At 36.1% G+C, this 25,078-nt stretch overlaps 1 long non-coding RNA gene across 7 annotated transcripts; it reads right to left on the bottom strand.

Moving 5' to 3' along the window:
• Window positions 1-250: 250 nt before the first annotated feature.
• On the bottom strand, window positions 251-23,919 carry LOC105842632 (probable RNA-directed DNA polymerase from transposon BS). Of its 7 annotated transcripts, none has more exons than XR_009974885.1 (6): window positions 14,171-23,919; window positions 13,905-14,070; window positions 13,563-13,751; window positions 13,094-13,153; window positions 12,436-12,511; window positions 251-12,349 (listed from the first exon to the last, which is right to left on the bottom strand). It is a non-coding gene; the product is annotated as a probable RNA-directed DNA polymerase from transposon BS (long non-coding RNA). The 7 variants fall into 6 exon arrangements; XR_009974886.1 differs by having other exon boundaries at window positions 13,563-13,733; XR_009974887.1 differs by having other exon boundaries at window positions 13,422-14,070.
• Window positions 23,920-25,078: the final 1,159 nt, after the last annotated feature.

Here is a 25,078-nt window from a genome sequence, read left to right as displayed (position 1 = left end):
AACGTAAATGCGCCACCCACCTTGAGATATAAGTTGTAAGGTCTCAGTATAGTTACAACGGCTACCCCACCCTTCGAACCGAAACGCATTACTGCTTCACGGCAGAAATAGGCAGGGCGGTGGTACCTACCCGCGCGGACTCACAACAGGTCCTACCACCAGTAATAAATTGCTGCTTATATGCTCTTCTTTCTTTCGTCGTGATAAGATTATCGTCTTCAGTATCACTTTTTCCCATGATGAAGCCAGATTCCGAACAATGTTGTTAAAATTAAATAAAATAACACAATTTCTATGCAAAGATGAACGATTGACTCGACAAGAATTAACAAGAACACAAAATGGCGAATTTAGCGTTGTTCGTGTCACGTTTTTGACAACGAAAACGAATCGAAACGGAAATAGTGAGCAGAGTTGTTCCGTTTTGTTCGTTCATAGGACGAATAAATATAGAAAAAAAATTGGTGCAAATGTTACTCGTTTGATGTGAAGTTGGTGTCGTCGCCTTCCTTTTTCTTCTCGGTCACTCCCGGCGGCCTCCGAATTACCTCGAGCGCGACGAAAGACGAACGAAGCCAACTTGACGAGATGCACAGGTGCACTTTGTCTTGTTTACACCTAAAATGTATGTATTGTCGAACAAGACAAAATGGCCGACCGCTTTGCTTCTTTCTTGATGCTGATTGAGGTTGTTGGTCCAACAAATGAATGCTCGATTGGCCCAAGTATGATCCACCAGAAGCAGCTTCGAAGCGGCAGAATCGCTGCTGTACCAATTCGTGCGAGTAGTGTGATAACTCGTGGCACGAATGTTGAAAACCACGTGTCGTTGCACTTCTTGTATTTCACTTATTTACGGCTCGTAAGGACCATGTTTGTTGTGGATAACTGAGTGGACTGTAGGTTTTGTGGTTCTTGTGAAATATAAACACTATCACTATTACTGGGTGTTTATTGATATTTATAGAAAGTACAAAGGTTTTTACAGGCACAGCGATGGAAGCGAATTTTGTGAATGAAAATTATGACTGGTTTAAGACCTAGTGAATGATTTAGAATGAATGACATTAATGTAGGTTTGCTACACCACGATACCTTGCTATAAAAACGCTCCGTTGTTGTCTCTCGAGCTCAGAAGCGAGCGAGTCGCCGTGTCGGACGGAGCGCTCCTGCGTAATATACGCTCTGAGTTCATTTCTGGTTTTATTAGACAAAGAGCTATAAAGGAATCAATGGCTAAAAGCTGTATTTCCTACTTAGAAGCTTCAAAGTTACATCCATCTGTCTCTCGAATTTCTTATACAGATGCATTGCTCAATCACTCTTAATACTTTTTCAATCCAGCATCAACATTCTTCACCTAAAGCTATAAAAAGTACTTCATAAAAAAAAACTGTTTTTATTAAACCAAAGTCTCCACCTACACTTAGCAAAGGATATGAGAAATCAGCTCAACAAGAAATCTTAAGGGATTTTAATATTCTCCAACCCTCTAATGGATGTTCATTAATGAACAAAGAAAATGAAAACCCATTGGTAATGAGTAATTGATTCAATTATTTCTCTTTCAAAATTTCTTAGTCAAACGAATGATTATACATCGTCCAACACTGCCTTATTAGTTTCTGCAATTACTCATTACCAAATGATGGTCAAAATTCTTCAATGGAATTGTCAAAGCATCACTCCTAAAAAAAGTGATCTTGTTTACTTATTAAAAAAAATATAAACCTTATGCCTGTGTTCTTCAAGAGACATAGTTGAAACCAGGATCTTTATCGCCCTCATGTCTTCTCGCCAAAATCCCTGATTTAGCTTGCCTGTCTGAGTTCCTCTTCGCCGTTGTTTGCACTGCTTCCTGCCTTGCCGATATATTTTTTTTTATTTAAGTTTTCGCTCTTTCAATGTCGCTCGCCGGCTTCGCCTCGGCCTGTTTATTATCGTTCATAGAATTTCTTTTCTTCGGCCGTAATGGACCAATATATGTAGTGAACTGCAGGATTATGATGGGTAAGGGACTTAATAAATAAACTCGCGAGGATTGCACGTATAAAATTTTTATTTTTGGAAATTTTATAATTCGCGTACAATAAAAACGGAAAAAAGAAAATGACAAATCTTGCTCGAGAAGCCTGCTTGAGACCATATATAGCTTTGTTTAATTTAAGAACATTTTTATCATCTTTACAGACATAGCCTGCAGGTTTTTGCATGTATATAGTCTCAGACAGATCTCCATTCAAGAAGGCAGTTTTCATATCAAGATGAATCACTTTCAGATTCATCTGCACTGATAATGCAAATAATAATCTAAGTGCTATATGCCGCACCACAGGAGAGAAAGTTTCACTGTAGTCCTCACCATATCTTTGTGAACAACCTTTAGCCACAAGTCTCGCTCGATATCGCACATTATTTTCAGAATCGTATTTCTTTTTAAATGGTAATCTTTTTAAATAATTTACTAAACATCACAGATAAAATTGACCTTCTTTTAATTTTTTGTTAATTTTGACAACTAGTTCTTATTTCTGAATGAATTTTGTACTTTTTTTAATGTTGGCACTATCCAATATTTTTATGCATTGAAAATAAGTTAATGTCAAATGTCACTTTGAAGAAAACTTTTCTAGTATACTACTGAACAACCTGAATGTCCATCTTTTACAGAACCATCTGTGTAATAAATTTTGTAACCTCTATATCTATCATTAATTTCACAAAATAAGTTTTTATATATACACTGAGGGGTATCACCTTTTTTATAGTTGGCTAATTCAAGGTTAACTGGCAATTCTAAGTTTTCCCATGGACCAGAAGTAAGCAGTTTTTTGTAAATAATTTTGGAATTTTAAGATTTAATTCATCTAAGTATTTGACTGCTCTGATTCGTAAGGGTTGAGATAAATTAGGTTGGAGTTCATATTCAGTGTCAACTGCTGTTACTCTAGTGTAATAATGGTAGGTGGGATTTTCAGGTTGAGTTAATATATTTGTTACATATGAGTCGTCTATTATCAAAGGTGGCAATCTGTGCATTTGGACAAAAAAATGTTATTGATATGTCAATACAGATTGATTTGAATATAATCGTCAACTTCAAAGAATACGGTTAATACTTAACCTGTTATTTATCTAAGATGTCGATCAGAAGAGTTTTGTGACTGCCAATGGAATACAAAGTCAATAATTCGTTTTTCTGATTTACCAATAATTGTCCAAAAGTCACATTGCCGGCTTTGATAATAGTCGACTCATATGTAAGTATAAGTTGTTTCCTTCTAAATTCTAATGGCATTTCACCAGCTTCAACTAGGATACATTTAATGGGGCTTGTTCTAAAACCACCAATACTTAGACGAAGAGCAGTATTTTGGATACTTTCTAAGGAATTTAGTGTTCGTTTTTTGGCGGAATCATAAATAATGCAGCCATAATCTATTTTCTGCCTGATCAGAGTACGTTATATATTAATTAAGCAACTTTTTTCTGACCCCCATCCAGTGGTTGATAAGGCCTTTATTATATTTAGTCTTTTATAACATTCTGATTTAAGGTTATTTATGTGTGTATTCCATGACAGTTTTTTATCAAATATCAAACCTAAAATTTTTAAATACTATGATTATTTAAGGTTAATTGTGTGTTTCTAAATATTTTTCTTTTATTTGTAAATATCATAACCTCCGTTTTTGTTTTAGAACATTTAAATCCAACTCTTTCTGACCATTCCTGTAAATTATTAAGTGTATTTTGAATAAGCTTCAAGGTAGGGCATAATGTTCCGCCACTACAAATTATTGTAAGGTCATCGGCAAATAGGAAACCCTTCACTGGTTTTTCAATATTATTAAGAACGTCATTTATGGCCACTAAAAATAAAATAACACTTAATACTGAACCTTGGGGTAGCCCATTTTCTATAGGGACAGGATCAGACATGTAGTCGTTAATTCTGACTTTCATTGTTCTACTTGAAAGAAAGTTCCTGACAAAAGCTAAGGTATTGCCAACAATGTTAATATTCTGTAATAACTTCAGAACTCTGTGCTTCCACACCATTTCATATGCCTTTTCGATATCTAAGGCTACTACCACTGAATAATTACTATTTGCAAAACTATCGAGTATTTCACTTTCAATATTGATCAAACAGTCAGTTGTTGATCTGTATTGCCGAAAACCATACTGAAACGCTGAAAGATATTTATTGGTTTCCACATACCACCTGATTCTTTTGCTGATTATTTTTTCCAGTATTTTACACATATTGCATGTCAAAGATATGGGTCTATAGCTGGATTGCAAACTTGGTATTTTGCCTGGTTTTAAAATTGGAATAACCAAAGCTTCTCTCCAACTGTCTGGGAATACTTGTTTTTTATATACAAAATTATAAAGTTGAAGTAAATATTCTAATGCCCTCGCAGGTAAATGCTTAATTATAATGTTTGGTATATTATCTGGTCCAGGGCTGGAGTTTTTGGCTTGAGTAATTACTTGTATCAATTCATGTAACGTTATGTCATCATTAATTGGGTTAGAGTTTTCAGTAATATTAAAGTTTGAATATGTCTCTTGATAGTTCTTTTTATCAAGAAATTTTGGATCATAATTTTCAGAGCTAGAATTTGTTGCAAATGTTTTCGCCAATAAGTTAGAAATTTCCATAGGATTAGATGTAAATGATCCATTATTTTTTTCTAGAACTATATTATTAAATTTAGTGTTTCGATAACTAAGTTTTTGTATCTTTTTCCATATATCACCCACAAGAGTATTATTATTTATAGATGAGACCCAATTTTTCCAATATTTTTTTCTATTTTCTTTAACTAGTCTTCTGCAATAAGCTCGTTTTTTTTTATAATCAATTTTGTAATTTGAATTAGGTTCATTTCTGGCATATCGCTTAAACAGTTTAAATGCTTTTTTAGTTTCTTTAGTTGCAGTTTTACATTCATCTGTCCACCAAGGTAAGTTATTTTTTCTTAATATCCCGAACGTTTTAGGTATAGATTTTTGTGCTGCTTTAAGAATAACTTCAGTAAATTTTTCAAGGTATTCATTGACAGAATATTTAGGCGTATCTATATTTAAAGCAGGTAATTCTGTAATATATTTATTAATCCAATTGGCTTTATCAGTCTTCCATTTTTGTGGTACTTTAATATTTTCTGGGACATTATCATTAGAGATTTGAGATTTAATTAAAATCGGAAAATGGTCACTATCATATAAATCATCTAAGGCATTCCATTCAAAATATGAAATTATATTTTGTGAAGCCATTGAGAGGTCTATATTACTAGTGCGACCAGTATTACTATCAAAATGGGTGGGTTGTCCATTATTTAATAAAGCAACATTATCATTTTCATCGAGCCATTCTGCTATTATTTTACCTCTACTATCACATTTGTTCGAGCCCCAATAAAAATGATGGCTGTTAAAATCACCTAAAATTATATAGGGTTTTGGTAGTTGCTCAATGAGCTTATTAAATTCTTGTTTATCTAATCGATGACTATTCGGTATATATATGTTACACATTGTAATTGAAAATGGAAATTTAATTTTTATTGCTATTGCTTCAAGGTTTGTGTTTAATTTTATTTCCTCAGGAATTGTATGAGGTTTAATATAAATAACTACTCCACCACTAGCCCTACCACTCTGTGTTCGATTTCTATAAAACTTTTCATATCCTGACATAAAAGCGTAATAGTTGGAGCTAAAATTAGTTTCTTGAAAACAGATACATGTTGGCCATGTATGATTTACCAATAATTTAATATTTTCAAGTCTCTTAAAATAGCCATTGATATTCCACTGCAAAATATCCATTCTAATCAGATATAGAAATTTATATTATTTATTTTAGTATATAGTTTGTTAAAGTGTGTATAAATATATATTGTTGTTGTGTGTATAAATTATTTCTTATTTGTGTGAAAATAAAGTTTCTTATTCATCTCTGTCTGACATCAAGATAGGGTTAGGGTTTAGCAATTCATGTAGTTTCTTAGACAGGCGCGAACATCTATTTTTTAAACTTTTGTTCATTTTACTATGTAATTTGTTGCACATTTTTATGAGATCTTTAACATTATCTGTATATGAAAATACTAATTCTCTAACATTTTGTTTTCCACTTGAGTTTTCCAATAAACTGATAAATTGGTCTAAATTGATAGGGAAGGAATATTCTTTTAAATCTGTCATATTTTTACGAATATTGTCCCAAATTTCCTCATTAGTCCGGGTGTCAGTTTTCTTTAATTTTTTTTTGTGTTGTCTTGTTTATATCAACATTATCTTCTATTGAGATATTGCTTCCTGTTTCATCAGTCTCAAATTCCATCTTATCTGATTCATCATTTTGTAGTTCTTCATTGATTCCAGTTTTTGAAGATTCGGTTAAGGTAGGAGAGTGAATTCGTTTTTTTCCTTTTAATGGGGTCGGTAAGGAGAAACCTTGTAACTCATTGAAAGATTCAGTTATTTCATTGTCAGTTTCTTTTTCTAAGTTTTGTTCATTTTGTGTGCAATTCTTGGCTAAATGACCTAATGAATTACAAGAAAAACATTTCAAAGCTTCGGTAGAAGTATAAATCCAATAGTTGGTTCCTTCGAATGTTACTTGAAAAGATTCTGGTAGGTGAATTTCGTCCTCGGGACTAATAAAAAGTTGTCGCCTAAAACTCAAAATGTGTGAGAAGCCTGGGTCACTCACACCAATTTTCATGAAGGTTATAGGTGACATAATCTTTATGCGTAGTTCTTCAAATTTTTGTTCTATAATATGATTAGGGATGACTGGACAGACGTTAGATAGGACGATTCTTTTATTTCTTGTAATTAACGGTTTTATTTCGAGTGCGTTGGATTTTATGTTAACTTTTACTTTTTTATCGATTAAGTTATCGGCCGTTTTCTTAGAGTCTAAATAAATGCATATTCTAGCATTCGATATGCGTGATATAAAACGAATGTTTGCGGCTGGTGTTATAGCTGATAAGGCAACAAGATACTCTTTAAGGGTTATTCCGTCAATAGAATCCAATATTATGGCTTGATCTTTTTTTGGAAAACATGTTGAAGACGTTACGTTGGCATAACTTGATGGTTTGGGTGTTGATGGCATCATTGTGGGTTGTGACGTTGTTGGTTTTTGGGACGTTGGGTGACTATACATTATTTTTGTAGGGACTCCTGTTTCTAGGAGTAGCCCTATTTAAATACACTATAATCACAATTAATGCAGGGTACTTCACTAACTCGTAAGTAGACAAAACACGACTCCGACTGAACGACGTGCGGCACGCGCATCCACTGTGACTACTCGAATGAGACTGAATATCCACTCTTATTTTACCCATACTTGCAAAATCTCAATGAATGCGCAATGTAGTTTACAAACAACACTCACATTATTGCAAAAAAAAGTATAGTAAATTCATGTCTAGATTTTTTTACTCATTTTTCCTAGACAGTAATACATGTCTATTACACAAATATATTTTTTTAAAACGTGAAACAAAAATCGTCCATTTAAGGGTTAAGAACCCACTTGCACTTTACAATGTTGCTACTTACAGGAACGTCAACAATATTCCATGCCTTGTTGTCTTCAAAACTTTTCAGCTCTTCTTTGATAGCCTGTTCCCAGTGCTCTTTTTCTGGTACTTCCAGTGCCTCTTCTAATGTCAATTCATCTTTGACCGGATTGTTACATTCTTCTGTACACATATATCCATATCTGTCAGGTTGCTTTCTGTGCCTTTTCGGTAATGTTCTCAGAAAAATACATTTTTTCTAATTTCAAGGACTCCTCATTCTCAGAAGATGGTACATAGGTTTCATCCAAGTCAGTAGCAATTTTCAGCTGATGTTAATGAATCCTCTCTACTGGTGTCCGGCAAATCTCCCACTGAAGATGACAATGATTTATTACTTAAATCATTTACTTTTATTTCAATTACCTTCTGTTCATCAAAGTTATTTTCTTCTATAAATATAACATCTCGACTTGTTGTGATGCTCTGTGTTGCAGGATTGTATATACGGTATCCCTTAACATCCTCAGGATAGCCTATAAGTATGCATTATTCAGACTTTTTGTCCCATTTCTGTCTTTTTTCTTTAGGAATGTGTTTCATAACAGCGCTTCCCAATATTCTTAAGTGACTCAGGTTTGGCTTAGTACCTGTCCATACCTCATATGGTGTGCGGTTGTTTAATCCAGTTTTCACAATTCTATTTTGTACAATTGTTCGGTTCATCCTCTCACAGAGTCCATTTTGTTCTGGTGTATATGAATTAGCTTTTTGATGATTAATACCTGAATTCTTTAAATAACTTTCATCGTTTCTTAGAGTTTTAATTATCTTTGACAATAAATTCTCAACTTTAGCTTTATAACCTATGAAACTCTGCAAAGCCTCATCTTTACTTTTTAAAAAATAAACTTGTGTCATACGACTATAATCATCAACAAAAATAATGAAATACCTTAATCCACCAAGTGATATATTTTCCATTGGACCACAAAATTAAATATCAGTATGTATTACACCCAACAGCTTATTACTTCTATTTCCTTTATGAGCAAAAGGTAACCGGCTCTGGTTTCCTTCGCAGCATACAATGCAATTTGACTTGCTAATGTTTGCCGTCTCTGTATCTCTGACCTCCTTCCACATCACTAGGCATTTTATTCATATTGAAGCTATTCACATCTCCCAATCGACGATACCAGACTGTTGCAGACTAAATTGCTGCTGCCACCAAACTAGTAGAAGATTTTTTTATTTATAACTTCTTATACTGGAAAGTATAAAGGCGGACTTAATGCCATAGGCATTCTCTAACAGCCTACCTTAGGGGAGTGCAGAGATGAAGCTTGGTAGGTGTAGTGTGAAGGTGATATTACTTAAACATATGTGTATATATAACATACATAATATTTATAGATACAAATACTCGTACTTAAATAAATACATAAACATAAATATATAGACATATATATAAATATATATATATATATCATAAACATATACATATAAAAACATATATAAACAAATATTATCAATTAGATGACTCTCCTAACTCTCTGAGAAACAGTTCTCGAACCTTCGTCTTAAACGCTTCACGTGTAGTGGCCGACCCTATTTTGAGTGGGAGCGCATTCCATAGAAGAATAGACCGAATAGTGAATGAAGAATGTAAAAAGTCAGAACTATGTGGAGGACAGCGAAGAAGAAGGTAGTGAGATGAACGAAGTTTCGGCTGTGGTCAGACCCTAAGTATTGAAAGGAAGTAGTAAAATAAGCAGGTGGATTTGGGGAGTGCAACAAAGAGTAAAGAGTACTGAGAGCACGCAAGCTACGGCGTTGACGAATGGGGAGCCATTTGAGTTGGGAGCGATAAGAAGATACGTGATCGTATTTCCGAAGATTATAAATAAATCGAATGCAGTTATTGAGAAGCCGGTTAAGTTTATTATTAAGTATTCAATTTATAAACACCATTTATAAGTGATGCAGTAGCAACCAAAGTGTTTTTTTTATTAAATATTTCGCACCCTTTGCCTGTGAAACGCACCTTATTGCCCTGTTTTACTAGTCGGCTCACTGATAATAAATTTGTGGCCAACTACACACAAAACTTTTTCTACTGTTATGTTGTAATCGTTTTCAGCGGTTGACGTAGTTACGTTTACGGCTCCACAACATTCTACGGAAACTGTACTTTGATTGGCAATCATTATCTGTTTGGTATAACCAGAATAACAAACATCCTTTAGCCAACCCATGTTACACGTTAAATGTGAACTTGCACCTGAATCTATATACCAATCACCCTTATCAAATGTTCCATTAAAGAACACAGCACTGAATGCATTAATTGTTTTAGTTTTACTTTCTGAATCTTGCGAAATCTTCCAAGATTTTTGTATATTTGTATTTGTACACTGATTGCGAATGTGGCCATATTGTTTACAACCATAACATTTGACATTTGGTTTATCCTTAACAGATGACGACATTTGAGTACTTTGATTTCCACCATCTTTACCGACCATAGATCGCATAGACTTCACCTTTTTTGAATAATGAACCGATTTATTCTTGAAACTTGCAAACGCATTATTCACATCACTATCTTCCGGTTCCATGTCCATCAACTTCCCTTTAATGGCGTCCGTTGTAATAATGATGCCCGAATGTTCGATCGCCATTATCATAGGCATATACTTTTCAGATAATCCATCCAACATGATAGAACCGATCCATTCGTCATTTATGTAAAACCCGTACCTTGTAGCTTCTGACCCGCTTCAACAATTTGCGTTACATACGACGGCATCGATGTGCAATTTTCTAATCTAATAGATAGATATCAGATTCCTCAATAGGTTGATTTTCCTCGTGTATCCATAGTCATCAAACAGCATCTTTAATTTATCCCACAATTCTTTCGATGTATTTATTGACACTTTTTATGTGAATGTAAAGAGTCGGGTCGATGGTAAGGATCAGTTTTGCTTTTGTTTTAGCGTCATCTGCAGCTGCTGGGGGCTCACCGGGTTCTGGTTTAATGCACCCTACCATTCCTCCTAATACTAGAAAGTTCTCTGCCGCAAAACACCACTCACTAAAGTTCTCGCGTCCTCTTAGCTTAGGCACGCTAATTAAATAATTGGAGCTAGATGCCATGACTGCCACTCACGCACGATTTTGATATTTTAGAACACTATTAGCAAAAATATTGTTCATCACACTGGTAATTCTAACAATCAATTCACTGATTATGATTCTTTATGAGTCTGGGCCCATAACCTAAAATAAAACAACGTGATTCAAACTGTGACGGGAAGCGAATGACACAGCTTTAATAAATCAGATAATGAAACAGATTAGTTATTATAAATAAGTATCAGGAGATGTCACTAGTGGCATCTGTATTTTGATATATTTACAACAAAAAACTTGTCATTTTCTATATCAGCGCGATGCTGAAAACGTCCAGTAGTCCACTTGAAGTTCAAATTTAGTTGCTTTTTTCTTACTGAGTGTCGCGGCTGATTATGTGGTTTTGTTCGTTGAATTCTCTTCATTGATCTAGATTATTCTAGATTTACGAATCAAATTAGGAGTACTTATTTGAGGAGATTGAAAAGCACTAGATGGTTCAAAGGAAAAAACGAGGAGATGGTACAGCGGAATTCGAAACTTGATCAAGAATAAATGATGTCGTTACAGATGGAAGGTTCGACATAGGTGAAAATTATCACTCTAAAAGAAATAAATAAATAATGACGTAGTTATATAATGCTTAAAAGTAAGAGAAGCAAACATAAAAAAAATATCCAAACTCAAGAAAAAAGAAAAAGTAAAATCCACACCAAGCAACTATGTTGAGGATACTCAACACAATAATCGAAGCTTTGGAGTGGACTCAGCACTTTTGTCTGAAGTCTGTCATAACCTTCCTTTATGATTTGAACACTTGAAAAATAAATTAAAACACAATTTACATATACGTCAACTGATTTACGTAGTATTTTTCACATTTTATGTATATTAAACTATTTAAAAGAAATTATTTATCTGAACGACACGAAGATAGCTCGGTCTGGTCGCCATCTTGACCTACTACTGTCAAAAATAGTGTTGCTACGCGGCAAAAATACAAAATGCGTAAAAATAGATAATATGATATATTACCAATAATTGCAATATATAACAGTTGGTTCTTGCATCACACAAAGGTACATTTTCTTAACAAATTATTAACTCTGTTTTTTTGCTGTTTTCGAGAATTCATTTTTCCGCACTAATTTTACAAACGTGTGTACACCATAAGAAATATAATATAGAAATAGATAATATAGAAAAATAATATACTCGACTACTGACGAAGTCGAGAGTTGTTTTGTTTCCGTAGATTATATAATCTACGGAAATCTGAGTTTCATAAAATTTACTATGGTACCTGCCTAAAGTAAAACATAATTATAAAAATTTAGAATTTCTTCATTATTTTTAAATAACAATTCCTATTTCGTACTTAGGGTGACATACCATTTTGGAATTTGCTAAAAATATACAATAATAAAACAATATTAATTTATTTATTTTTACCAAGATTTTCAATGCTGTTGATTAATTTTTCGAACATTTTATGCTGAGATACATTTACTTCAGCTCGAAGTTGTGCAGCGTTGATTTGCGTACGGGCAGCCTCTGCTAAAATTAAAGCTGCATCAGCCAGTTTCCCTTCAGCTTCCACGGGCTTTTTTCCAGCTCTATAACCCAGGACAAGTCTACTCTTGTTTGTTGTCCTATAGATAAAATAATGATTGGTTATTATTCTGATTGTAGTGAGTGAGTGCAAAGAGTGCTTGGCTATGGAATACAAACAACTTACTAAATTTCAGCCTGGTTGGTATTCGCAATGAAGCTTTTTCTAAGGTGACTTCTTGGTCGACGAGAAACTGGGTTAACTATAAAACAAATATTTATGTATTAATAATAATAATAATAATAAATTTTTATTTCAGAATTAAATTCCATATGAAGTGTTAGTAATACAAAATCTTTCTTAAAAAAAGCAGTTCATTTTATTTATTTTACATTGACCATGGCCGGTCTTGAGCCAACATGGACTTATTCCAGTGCCTCAGTATAGGGCAGCAATAGCGACTCCCTATCCACGGCCAGGAGTCTGTTCGGGCTGTCCCGGAGCCGGCACCACGCAGAGGCCACGCGCTTACGAATGATCGCTGGTAGGACCTCTTATGAGTCCGCACGGGTAGGTACCACCACCCTGCCTTTTTCTGCCGTGAAGCAGTATTGCGTTTCGGTTTGAAAGATGGGGCAGCCATTGTAACTATACTGAGACCTTAGAACTTGTGTTGTAGATGTCTGTGGGCTCCAGTAACCACTTAACACCAGGTGGACTGTGAGCTCGTTCACCCATCTATGAAATAAAAAAAAATCAAGTCATCAAAAATAAACTCAGCCTACTTTGGCAAAGTCTAGCAAATCTATTAACCACTACTTTATCAAGTATATCAGCATCTTACCTATAATATCGTTGATTGGCTGTTATAGCGTTGACGGGATCATCTCAGCGTGAGCAGCATCTGTTTTACAAACTATTACTGGAAAAACTATACAACTAATTCATTTCATTTGAAGTTGTGTCGTGGCCTATGCCGCGTGGATAAGACGCCCTGCGTATTAAAAGTGATATATATATAAAACATGGTCTTTTATTTAAAATCAAACCTGCGAATATTCTTTACGTAATCTTTGACGGTAGGACGGTTAATGATCCAAATCCAGATACAAAATGCAATGGCAATAATATTAAACTGGCGTAATAATTATAAAAGTTTAAAAATAACTAACAAACACGTGTTTGTCTTCTCTAGGATGGAGAATTGAGTAAATGGGATAGATCTGGCGTTGAGGCGGGAGGTGGTGAATCTGAAATTTATTTATTGTTAATGTTACAAAAATAATTAGTTCATCAAATGGGATTAATTTTACCTTTTTTTTTTATTGCTTTGATATGTGGACGAGCTGACAGCCCACCTGGTGTTAGGTGGTTACTGGAGCCCATAAACATCTACAACGTAAATGCGCCACACACCAAACTACTATTTCCTGGGTTATACCCTGATCTTCGGAAGTGACAGCCAATCCCGACGATAGGGGTTCCTTAGGAACAATAGTGGTCTAAAATAAAGTGACATAAACCTTTGTTTTTAAAGTTAAACTTTCACGTTAATAATTATAATTACATGACGTAAATAACTATTATGATTAAGCATTAATTACAATAAAAACGTTATTGGTGTTTAGCATTACATAATTACAATTATTACTCACAGTTATTGCAGGTACCCTGTGCTATGCGTCACTTATTATAGCAAAATTTTTTTTTTTCAATTTTGTTTATATCGTCCTGGCTCGCAGGTCCACCACCAGTACCATAAGCATTCCTTTTCCGTTCTGCAGCTTTGGCTTTGACCTTGTGCTTAAGGTCAGCCCGGTACTATGAATGTAAAGATTCAAACATCATCATGCATTTAAGTGAACGAACACGAACTAAGGCTACTAACAATTTGTGATATTAATTCTATATTAAAACTCACCCGCTTCCATTGTTGGCTAGTTTTTGTAGCACCCAATCCGTGGACATTTAATTTCGAAGCCAAATTATCCCATTCCTGAGCAATGGCTTCTTTGGATCTGGCTCCTAAACTGATGCCCTTAACGAGATGTGGATGCGCAACTAAATAATCCAGCAATTCGTCTAATTGTGTACATGATACGCGGTTTTCCATTATTTTTAAATACCGATTTTACCAAAAAAGGCAGATTCGTAAGTTTGCCGTGTATGTGACGAAAAAATCTTTCGATTCAGAGGCATAAACATTTGCAATATCAGAATCATCTACAGAGTAACACAAACAGAGTTGACACATATGATTGCACAGTTTCGTTCGACCGCGGGGGAGATATATTATCATAAATATATTGAAGTAGATGTAGAGAGCGCAGAAGGATTGAAACATTGCTGTGAAAGTACACGGGGTGGCGGCGGTGGTGGTGGTTGAAACTGTGGTTGGGTGTAGACATTATTGGCTGAGGAACTATACGAGCTGGTGCTGGTTGGGCTGGGGATATTATTTTTTGGGATAATATATAAGGTTGTTGTGGTTGAGGAAGAATGCAGAATTATAATTATTATAGTTACTAGAAGATTGGGTATAATATTTTAGGCTGTACAACATCGTAATCGATTTTCTGATCTGGTGTAATTGACTTTAATAATGGAACCAAAGATAACACGAAATAATTGTCTGGGTCTGGTAGTGTCTAATTAAAGATTCTTCGTAACTTTTATTCTTCTTCTTTTCTTGTCTTGGTCGTGTTATTGCTGTAGAAGAATCGCTCTCACTAATGCTTCTTCGTCAAGCGATGTCACGTTACTTGAGGTTTCGCTCCCTTGGCTACATAAGAGGCACCAAAAATAGTAACTTATTGAAGAACACGTATTGTTTTCGTTTAGGTGCAGCTTGCCCTAATTTTACGTCTTTTTGACAACGAAGCTCCCTCGAAAAACATGCTCTTAAATTTTTCCAACAACGTTGTATCACTAAAAATTTGCATTCTTTTATTTACAGGTATTTAGCAACTGGTGCAAGTTTCATAACATGATCTTTTGAATATCAAATTGGAGCCACAACGCTTTGGAATATTGTAAATTCAACAACAGCCAATCGATATGGGAAGCATTGCAACCTCTGTACATGGCAGAAAAAAATGAAGAAGGTGGGTATAAAATTGCTGATCAGTTTCACGAGCGTACTAACTTTCTTAATATTATCGGTGCCGTCGATGGTAAACATGTTGGAATAAATCACCGTATTCATTGTAAACAACTGTTTCTAAATACCAAAGTTTCTCAACATCAGAGTTGCTAGCAACAACGTTTACAGCCATACTTTCCATCCAAACGCAAGTCTACATTAAAATGTTGCCCGAGGAAGTAGTGTTGTTGTGATCTGCGTACCTTATAATGTTTTTTTTCTATAAAAAAAGAAGAAAAAAGAAGTGGTGGGTGCGAAATGCAAAAAGATAAGTGGTCTTACGTTGGCAAATAGATCCTTTATTAACTTTATGAGGACGTCAAAAAGTGATTTCGAACATCTTTTAGAGTTAATTGATACGTCAATAGCTAAAAGAGCAACAAATTTTCGACAGCCAATTTTACCTCAAACAAGACTAGCTGTAACATTACGGTATCTAGCATCTGGAGTAGTGTGTAACCTTTCAAGTATGGAAACAGCCTTATGTAAAGTGCTTCTTCAGCACTACTGTCTTGTAACGAATTATACCTTTTTACACAATAAACCGGTCCTTCAAACTAAATGGACGTATTATTTCAACTCTTCTAATCTATCGTGACCAGACCACACCACATGGCGACCATGCTAGGTAGCTGTCTACTCTATAGCTACATGCACCTACTACAATATTTCTCAATCTTCAAGACTTCGGGATATTGATTGATTTTGGATATTGCATTGGCATCAGGATTCTCGCGATTTTTGGGATATCGACGTAGAACACCAACCAAGAACGTACAACGCAAAGCAAAGAAGAAGTGGTCATTGCGCAGTCTGCAGCCGGGAGCAACCACGCACAAGCGACGGCGGAACTCCTTCAGACGAACAATATTTTTTTGTCCATAATATGCGTATGTATGCTGCTGGCGGTGTTGATCGGATTCTTCTGCCTGTACAAGCGATGCCACACCAACTGGATTCAGAAACAGCTGAGTAGTGACGCTTTGCAACGAGTTCTCGCGCGTGTAAGCTACCGACGTCGCAGGGAAATCAGAGAGCATGAGGACCCAGAAACCAAGTTGTAAGAGTGACCAACAAGTAAGTCGTAATCGGTAATACCTACTTATTGAATTAGATTATGAGTATAGAATTAAAATTATCAGATATTTATAAGCAATGAAAACATTGCACGGATTCTATTTCTAAGTTAGGTCCTTCAACAAGAATAGGTAGTAATTTAGAGAATAATATTTCAGAAGCTAAGAACTTGTATGTGTCGTTCAAAAATATTTTGAGTATTTTACCTAAAGATCCGTCTAAAGAATTTTTATGCTCATATTTAAACAAATGCTATGATAAAATTTTGAAATTTGAAATGATAAATCTGCCACAATATCAGTGTCAGGTAAAAAGTTTAATTTAAAGACGGCTGTAAGCCTATTGCCTAAAATGACCGGTGATGAAGAGGTAACTAGTGACTTAATTTCTGCGATTGATTTGTCAATGCTTGCTGATGGTAATAAGGCGATTTTAATAAATTTTGTTTTAAAGAGTCGATTAACTAGTGGAGCAAAAATGCGTTTAGCTACTTCTTACCTTAAATGGGTACAAAAGGTCATGCCCAGGTAAAAAATGGGTTAGTTACTATTCAGACTTTAGAGTGAACACACCGGAACAACATACTCCAAAGAACAATACCTGAAGATGGATACAACCCCTGAAGAAGCCGCTCAAATCATAGCGCTATTGCAAACAGGACTGCGACAGGTTGACGTTACTCGACAGTTGAACCTTAGCCGATTCTCAGTTCGACAAGTATACCAACGGTTCCGTGAGACTGGTGGGTATACCCGAAGACGTGAATCCGGAAGAAAACGCTGCACATCAGAAAGAGACGACGGCTTCATTGTGTCCACGCCGTTGCGTCACCGCTTCAGCAATGCTGTTGAGGTGCAACAAGAGCTCCGATCAGCTCGCAGAACGAGTATATCTATTCTGCAATGACAGAAGAGTATACGCAGAAGAGTATACCGAAGAAGAGGAGAGCGTTTTACCCATGATTGTACAAAGGAATCCGTCGAATACGTAGTTAGTTCCTGTATGTTCTGGGGTGGCATATCCGTTGAAGGGAAAACGGAGCTTGTATGCGTCTTCGGACTGGCGATGGTCGGGCAAGGGTCGCTGAATGCTGGGTGCTGGGCGGTACATAACGGAGATCTTACAAGACCATGTGATCCCGTATGCCAGTTTTGTTGGTGATAGGTTCATATTAATGCATGATAACGCCCGTTGCCACGCTGCGTTTGCTGTGTGGGACTAATTGGAGGCTAAGGTTCCTGTTAGGCAGTGGCCAGCACGAAGCCCAGACCTGAACTCGATCGAGCATTTCTGGAACGATGTAAAGAAACACGTACGAGCACGAGATCCTGCTCCCGCCATTCTCCAAGAGCTCCAGAATGCCGTGACGAAAGAATGGGAGAACATACCCCAAGAGAGAGTGGTGACCCTCGTTACGTCCATGAAGGATCGGAAGGAAGCTGTCATTAAGGCAAGGGGAGGAAAAACTAGATTTTAAGGACTTATTTGTAATTTTTTAACGTTTTTAATTTTATTTTTTGTAGCTTTGTCCCTCTTTAAGTTTTTTTTTATAAAAAGGCTTAAAAAGACATACACAAGTTTTTAATTTCTAATAGGCAATTAAATTACCATTCCAATGCTATATTACAACCATACCCTTACTATTGACAAAGTTTGAGTAAAAGTATTTTAAAGTTGCCTTTTTAAAAGATGCGATTTTTTGACGCCGAGTGTAGGAAAACCTTTAAGATTCTTTGGTAGAAGTCTATCTTTTTCAGTGATTTCATGCTCTTGAACAATTTTAATTGTAACTCCTCGTACTGCTTGCTGTATTGAATCTTTGTACAAGACTGTCAATATCAGTTATATTGTTCCCAAATGCGACTTGATGATCTGTTGATCTCTTGAGCACTCCACCAACGCCATGAGGTGCACCTTTTCCATGTCCACATTCGCAATAGTGCCACACCATACACTTTTTTAATTTTTTTATTGCTTAGAAGGTTGGATGAGCTCACAGCCCACCTGGTGTTAAGTGGTTACTGGAACCCATAAACATCTACAACGTAAATGCTTTTACTATATTGCGTATTTTTTGTTTTTCTGGACTAATATTATTTCTAATCTTGATCGTAGGCAATTTAATATTCGGGCTGGTCTTTATAATTTGTTCTAATCTAAATAATCTTTTGCGATACATTTCCTTCTCTTTTTTAATTTTTGTTATAGTTTTTGTTAAAGATATAATTTCGGCGGATTTTCGTTTTTGGTATTTTCTTAATTTATCATTAAATTCTCTTCTTAACACAGGAGAATTTGTAGAAATATCTGATACTGGACTATTTCGCGCATACCTTGAAACTGGCGATTGAATACTGTCAATACTGGGAGTGATTAGGGGCGAAGATGCTCGATAAATTGGGGTATTTGAACGATTAGTATAAGGAACTCTTGGAGGATTGGAACTGGTCTCAGCGGAATTTGTGTCGGAAATACAATCAGTCAAACTAGGTTCTTTTGTCCGGGAACGTAAAACTAGAAGATTTCTGAGGTGTCTGCAAACTGTGTAATTGTGTATGGAATGAACATGGAATAGGACTTTCATAGCGAGGCAGTAAGGCGATATCCTGTCATCGTTTAAAGATGCACAAATCGGGCTTAGGGGGGGCTGAGTGCTTGTTAGTTGTGTCCTTTTTACCATATCGTAGTATGCTTTAAAATTAATCCAATTCCGTTTTTGATGAGCTCTGCGAGCACGTGGCAAATTAAATCTAAAATCCAAAATCCATCTAAAATCTTCCAGGATCTGCGGTATCCGTGAGTATTAGGCAGGTTTTATTCATTCCATTTTTACAGAAACTGGTTTCCCTTTTATCAACAGTATGAGAATACTCTATCGTTCTTTTCCAGTATTTTGTGAGGTCTACTATAATGTTATAATATCACCTAGTATATTAATTAATTTACCTAAGACCGAAAAGTGCGTCTATCAACACTTTCCGGTCTAACATATACTTACTAGAGCCCCGTTGGCTCGATGTCAGTCACTCTGTGTCGTTACAATGAGCTACACTCTTTCTAAGTAGAATTTTTGTATCTTCAAAGTGCCTTGCTCGGATCCAGCAACCCCAGTTGCTGGGAAGTTTCATCGTCTTTTTGTTAAATTGGTGAAGCCGTCATAGTTTCTAGTAATTTAATTTAAACTAATTTCGTTGATAACTTTCTCGTGTGTTCGGTATACGACACACATGTAACATTGTACCTAACCGCTAATTTAATCTTTGTAAATTATTATAACCATTGTAACTGTGTTATTTGTATTGACTAAACACAAGTGTTATATTGTAATTATTTTTATTTATTGGTCTTCCAGAGCGGTAAGTGGTGGCGCCCTGAGATCCTTCTCACAGTCTCCTGTTCACCGGTTGTCTACCGGTGGTGAAGTGTCTAGAAGTGGTGCGACTCGGCCCCGTCTCTCGACCCATAGATCACCTTTTGGGGAGTGACGCGACTGGGCCTCATGTAACATCAGCATACCAGGGACACCCTTAGACACAGACACGTTATAGCCTCTCACAATTACTCACCGAAATTTCGCTATCAAATTGCAAAAGTAAGGAACTACCAGGCCGTACAGCGGCAATGGAGGACCTCGCACTCCATCATTTTACTATCGGATTACATCCGCGGTTATCTGCAATTGTGAGATGCAGGTCTCCCAAAACTCTTAATGAAGCTATTAATATTGCAATTTCCGAAGAGCGCATTAAACAAAGCATGTCCAACAAACGCCCTGTAAATACGGAAAATAGGTTTTCTAAATCTAACAGAATTGATAATTTTAATCAAACTCTCTATCGTCCACAGATCTATCGTCCTAATCCTAATAATTTTAACCGAAATAATAATTTTAACAATAGCTTTTGCCAATACTGTAAATCCTCCGGACACTATTGAAAATTGCAAAAAGAGAGAATTTAAAAATCGTGTTCGTGAATTCGAAAATCCATCTTCTTCCGGTTTCAGACCACAACGCGTAAACTTTGTTGATAAATGCGAATACGAAAATAACACAAACGATTACGAGAACAATTACATCGAACATGGAAACAATGACAACGTACATGAAAACGGTAAACCAAAAAACGAATAGGTGGCCCGTATCGGTGTCGTGCGAGGCACACAATATTAACAAATTCGACGCTGCTCTTACTAAGACCATAGTGTCACCTAATAATAAGAAATCAAACATGTATCCTGAGTCCACTGAGTCCACTGAGTCCCCTGAGTCCACTGAGCCTATTAAATCCACTAAATCCACTGAGTCATATAAAACAGAAACCAATAAAATATTCGAAATAAACGTCGATCCTACAAAAAAATTAGTTCCTTACGTCTTAATCGATTCACCCATATCGGAACTCCCACTTTCCTTACTCATTGATTCAGGTTCAGCAATTTGTTTGTTAAAATACTCTTGCTTCCAAAATTTCCCCAAACTTATAGAAGAACAAATAACTTTAAATTGTATCAAACCAGAAGTAAACACTACAAAGACAATGGGTCATTTCACATTAAAAATGAAACTAAATAGTTCATCCCGTGACTCAATAAATCACAAATTCCACGTCATAGACAAAATTCATCTGCCATATGACGGCATCATCGGACCAGATATGCTGAATCATTTCGGCTGCATGATCGACTATACTAAATATCAACTTAAATTAAATAAAACATATTTACCACTCCGTTTTAACGAACCAACTTATACCATACCTGCTAGATCAAAAATGATAATCGAATGTTCCGTTTCAAACCCTGAAGTTAAACAAGGTCTTGTCTTAGATCAATCTCAATTAAAGGATATCCTAATCGCATATTGCCTACTTAAAGTAAAAGAAAACAAACGAATAAACTTAACTGTAGTAAATATATCTGAGTCTTAGGAGATAGGAGAAGTTTTAGGAAACTTTAACTTCAAACCTCAACATAAACTTAATTCCATTAGAACCTTCTTACATTCAAAAGAAACCTCAGAACAATACTCAATAAATACCGTTCAAACCCAAAATACCTTCCAACGAACTAAAGAGGTCCTTTTTTTTTTTTTTTTTCGGGGGGAAATCCTCATGGCCTACCTCCGCCTGGGTAAAGGCGGAGGGGCGTGCCGGACTCCTACCGGCTAAAACCACCCCGGTGCCCTGCGTTCCCTTTCCATGTCCATATCATCTTTTAATTCCTCACTTACAATATGCCCTAGATATTTGAACTGTGTTACTCTTTGTACAGGTAAGCCACCGAGCATTAGAGGCGGGACATGAGGTGGACTTTTGTTTACACCTCTGAACACCAACAGCTCACTTTTATTAGGGTTATACTTTAGGCCATGATCCTCAGCATAGGATTCACATATGGAAAGCAACTTTCTTAACCCACATATTGATGGGCTCAGCAGCACCATGTCATCTGCATAGCTAATGTTATTAAGACATAAATCATCTATATGACAACCAACATGTGTGCTACTGAGCTTATTTACATAGATATTAAAGAGCCTCGGGGAGGTCAAACCACCCTGCCTTACACCACATTCTAGTTTGTAAGGGTCCGACAGTACGTTGGACTACCGTACATAGTTCCTCTGCTTCTCATACCACAGAGACAATATATTTACTAATGAAGGAGGTACACCCTCTCCCAGTAGCTTTCCACAAGATATTATAGGAAAAAAGGTCAAAGGCTTTTGATAGGTCCAGGAAACAGGCATACACTGGTGTTTTCCTATCGGTGTAGTATTTGACAGCATGCTTCAGTGCAAAAATGGCACTCTCAGTAGATAGCCCAGCACAAAATCCAAACTATGTATCATGTAGTTTAGTGTATCCACTGAGATGTGAGTCAAGCACGCTGTCGAACACCTTGGCTATGATGGTTGCCAGTGAAATTGGTCTATAATTTCCCTTGTCCGCTATGTCTCCTGTCCTGTTTTTTACAATAGGTACAACTATTGTGTCCCACATCTCCCTTGGTAAGTGAGAATGCCCTACAAACAAATTGAACAACATAGTCAAAACTCTCGGCAGGTGAACACCAGAATTCTGGAGATGCTCGATGCTGAGCCCATCATTACCAGGAGACTTGCCTTTTTTCATACCCTTTATCACAGTTTTTATTTCTTTACATGTAAAATGAACTGGCAAACCTGATTGACAGAACTCAGCACCGTTCCTCAACGCTGCTGTCTTTAATGGAGAAATTACTTTAAAATGATCTTTAAATACCTAGTCAGGTCATAAGTATTGTCACACAGTAAAAACTTTTCTTTTAGAATGCTGACCACAAAAAAGTTTATTGAATTCGAATTTAGAATTGTTCATGAAAATAAAAATGTATACTTTTAGAATTTTACTCATTTTTAAATATGGAGTGGACGTCTAAAGATGACCGTGTTGCAGTTATTGCATTGCATCGTTGCGGTTACGCGTCAATTCAAACAAACAAACAAACATACTGAAAAATTTGAATATAACCAAAAGATTCGTTTATCGTACCATCAAACGATACAATGAAGACTCTAGTGTAGATGACAGGTCAAGAAGTGGTCGCCCTCGGTCTGTTAGGACTCCAGCAGTGATAAAAGCTGTGAAGGCGCGAATTCAAAGAAATCCCAAACGTAAGCAGAAACTGTTGGCCCTTCAGATGGGGTTAAGCAGAACCACGGTAAAAAGGGTGTTAAATGAAGACTTAGGGCTTCGGGCATATCGAAGAAAAACAGGACATTGTTTGAATGCTCGTCTAATGGACCTGAGACTGAAGAGATGCCGCGCTTTGTCGAAACGGTACGCGGGAAAAAAATATCGGGAAATTCTTTTTTCGGATGAAAAAATTTTTACCGTAGAAGAGAGCTACAACAAACAGAATGATACTGTGTACGCACACAGTAGTGAAGAAGCGAGCAACCGTATTCCGCGTGTCCAACGAGGTCATTTTCCATCCTCGCTCACGGTATGGTTGGGAGTTTCTTATTGGGGCTTAACAGAGGTACATTTTTGTGAGAAAGGTGTAAAAACGAATGCAGTTGTGTATCAAAATACAGTCCTGACGAACCTTGTGGAACCTGTTTCTCATACCATGTTCGATAACAGGCACTGGGTATTCCAACAAGATTCGGCGCCAGCTCATAGAGCAAAGAGCACACAAGACTGGCTGGCGGCGCGTGAAATCGATTTCATCCGGCACGAAGACTGGCCCTCCTCCAGTCCAGATTTGAATCCGTTAGATTACAAGATATGGCAACACTTGGAGGAAAAGGCGTGCTCAAAGCCTCATCCCAATTTGGAGTCACTTAAGACATCTTTGATTAAGGCAGCCGCCGATATTGACATGGACTTCGTTCGTGCTGCGATAGACGACTGGCCGCGCAGATTGAAGGCCTGTATTAAAAATCACGGAGGTCATTTTGAATAAACTTTAGTGTCATAAGAATCTATGTTTTGTTAAGTTCATTTTGGTATATGAATGGTTACATAATGAATAAACTTGTTTCAATTATTTTACATTAAACATGTGACAGAATTTATGACCTAACTAGGTATATTTGCTATTCGAATGTAGTCACTCTCACCTTCACGCTAACTGGAAGACTTAGTGATTTATCAAATTTTTTTGTACTCTTCCAAAATGATGAGAAACTTTTTTTTGAATGAAGAGAAGCCAAAATGTCCATTTCAATTTTTTCTTGGTTTTGAATGCACCATTTTAATCTAGATTTAAAGATTTTACGAGCTATTCTCATGTCCTCAAAAATAGGGCCACAGCTGGGTTGCCCATACCACATCCATAATTTAAACTTAATCCTTGCTTTTTTATGAAATTCTTTTACATGTTTATTCCAACCCTTTATACCTCTATTTTTTCCTATAATACCTCCCGGTACTTTACTATTACAGGTAGCATTACTCAATATATTTACAATTTTTTTATACATTTTATCTAACAAACTTTTATGGTGTAGATTATCACAAAATTTATCTGCACATAATTCAAAATCTTTTAAGAGGTCTAGGTTCTTCAATTCCCTATTACATAAATCTAAATATTTATTTATTTCATTTATATTTATTTCTCCCCAACGTATCCCATTACAAGCAACTTTAATATCACACCTTTTCTCTCGTATAACATTTATATCACATATAATTTTTAATGGAAAGTGGTCTGACCAGAATGAATCATAAATAATCTCAATATCCAGGATTGTATTAGACGCAGACTGTGTAACAAGACAGTGATCAAGCCAACGCTTGCACCCATGTGAGTCACTAATAAAAGTATAAGTTTGTGACAATGCACCAAGATACTCTATGTCTGCAAATATTAATTCTTGCTCAGTACAAAAACCAATAAGCTCATCGCAAAAAGACTCACCAGGATGTGCGTTGAAGTCCCGCAACACAAACACCGTTTCAATATTACAATTTGTTATTAGGGAATACATTTCACCAAGACATTGTGTAAACATTGGTAAATTTTCATATGGTTTTCGCTTGCTGAGTCTGCCTCCACACTCAAGCCATTTGATAAAACATTTATGGGTCCATTAAAAAAATACTTGACTGAAGAAACTCG

The sequence above is a fragment of the Bombyx mori genome, chromosome 14 (genome assembly GCF_030269925.1).
Source record: "Bombyx mori chromosome 14, ASM3026992v2".
Taxonomy (NCBI): domain Eukaryota; kingdom Metazoa; phylum Arthropoda; class Insecta; order Lepidoptera; family Bombycidae; genus Bombyx; species Bombyx mori.
This window is presented reverse-complemented; position numbering and strand designations above follow the sequence as displayed.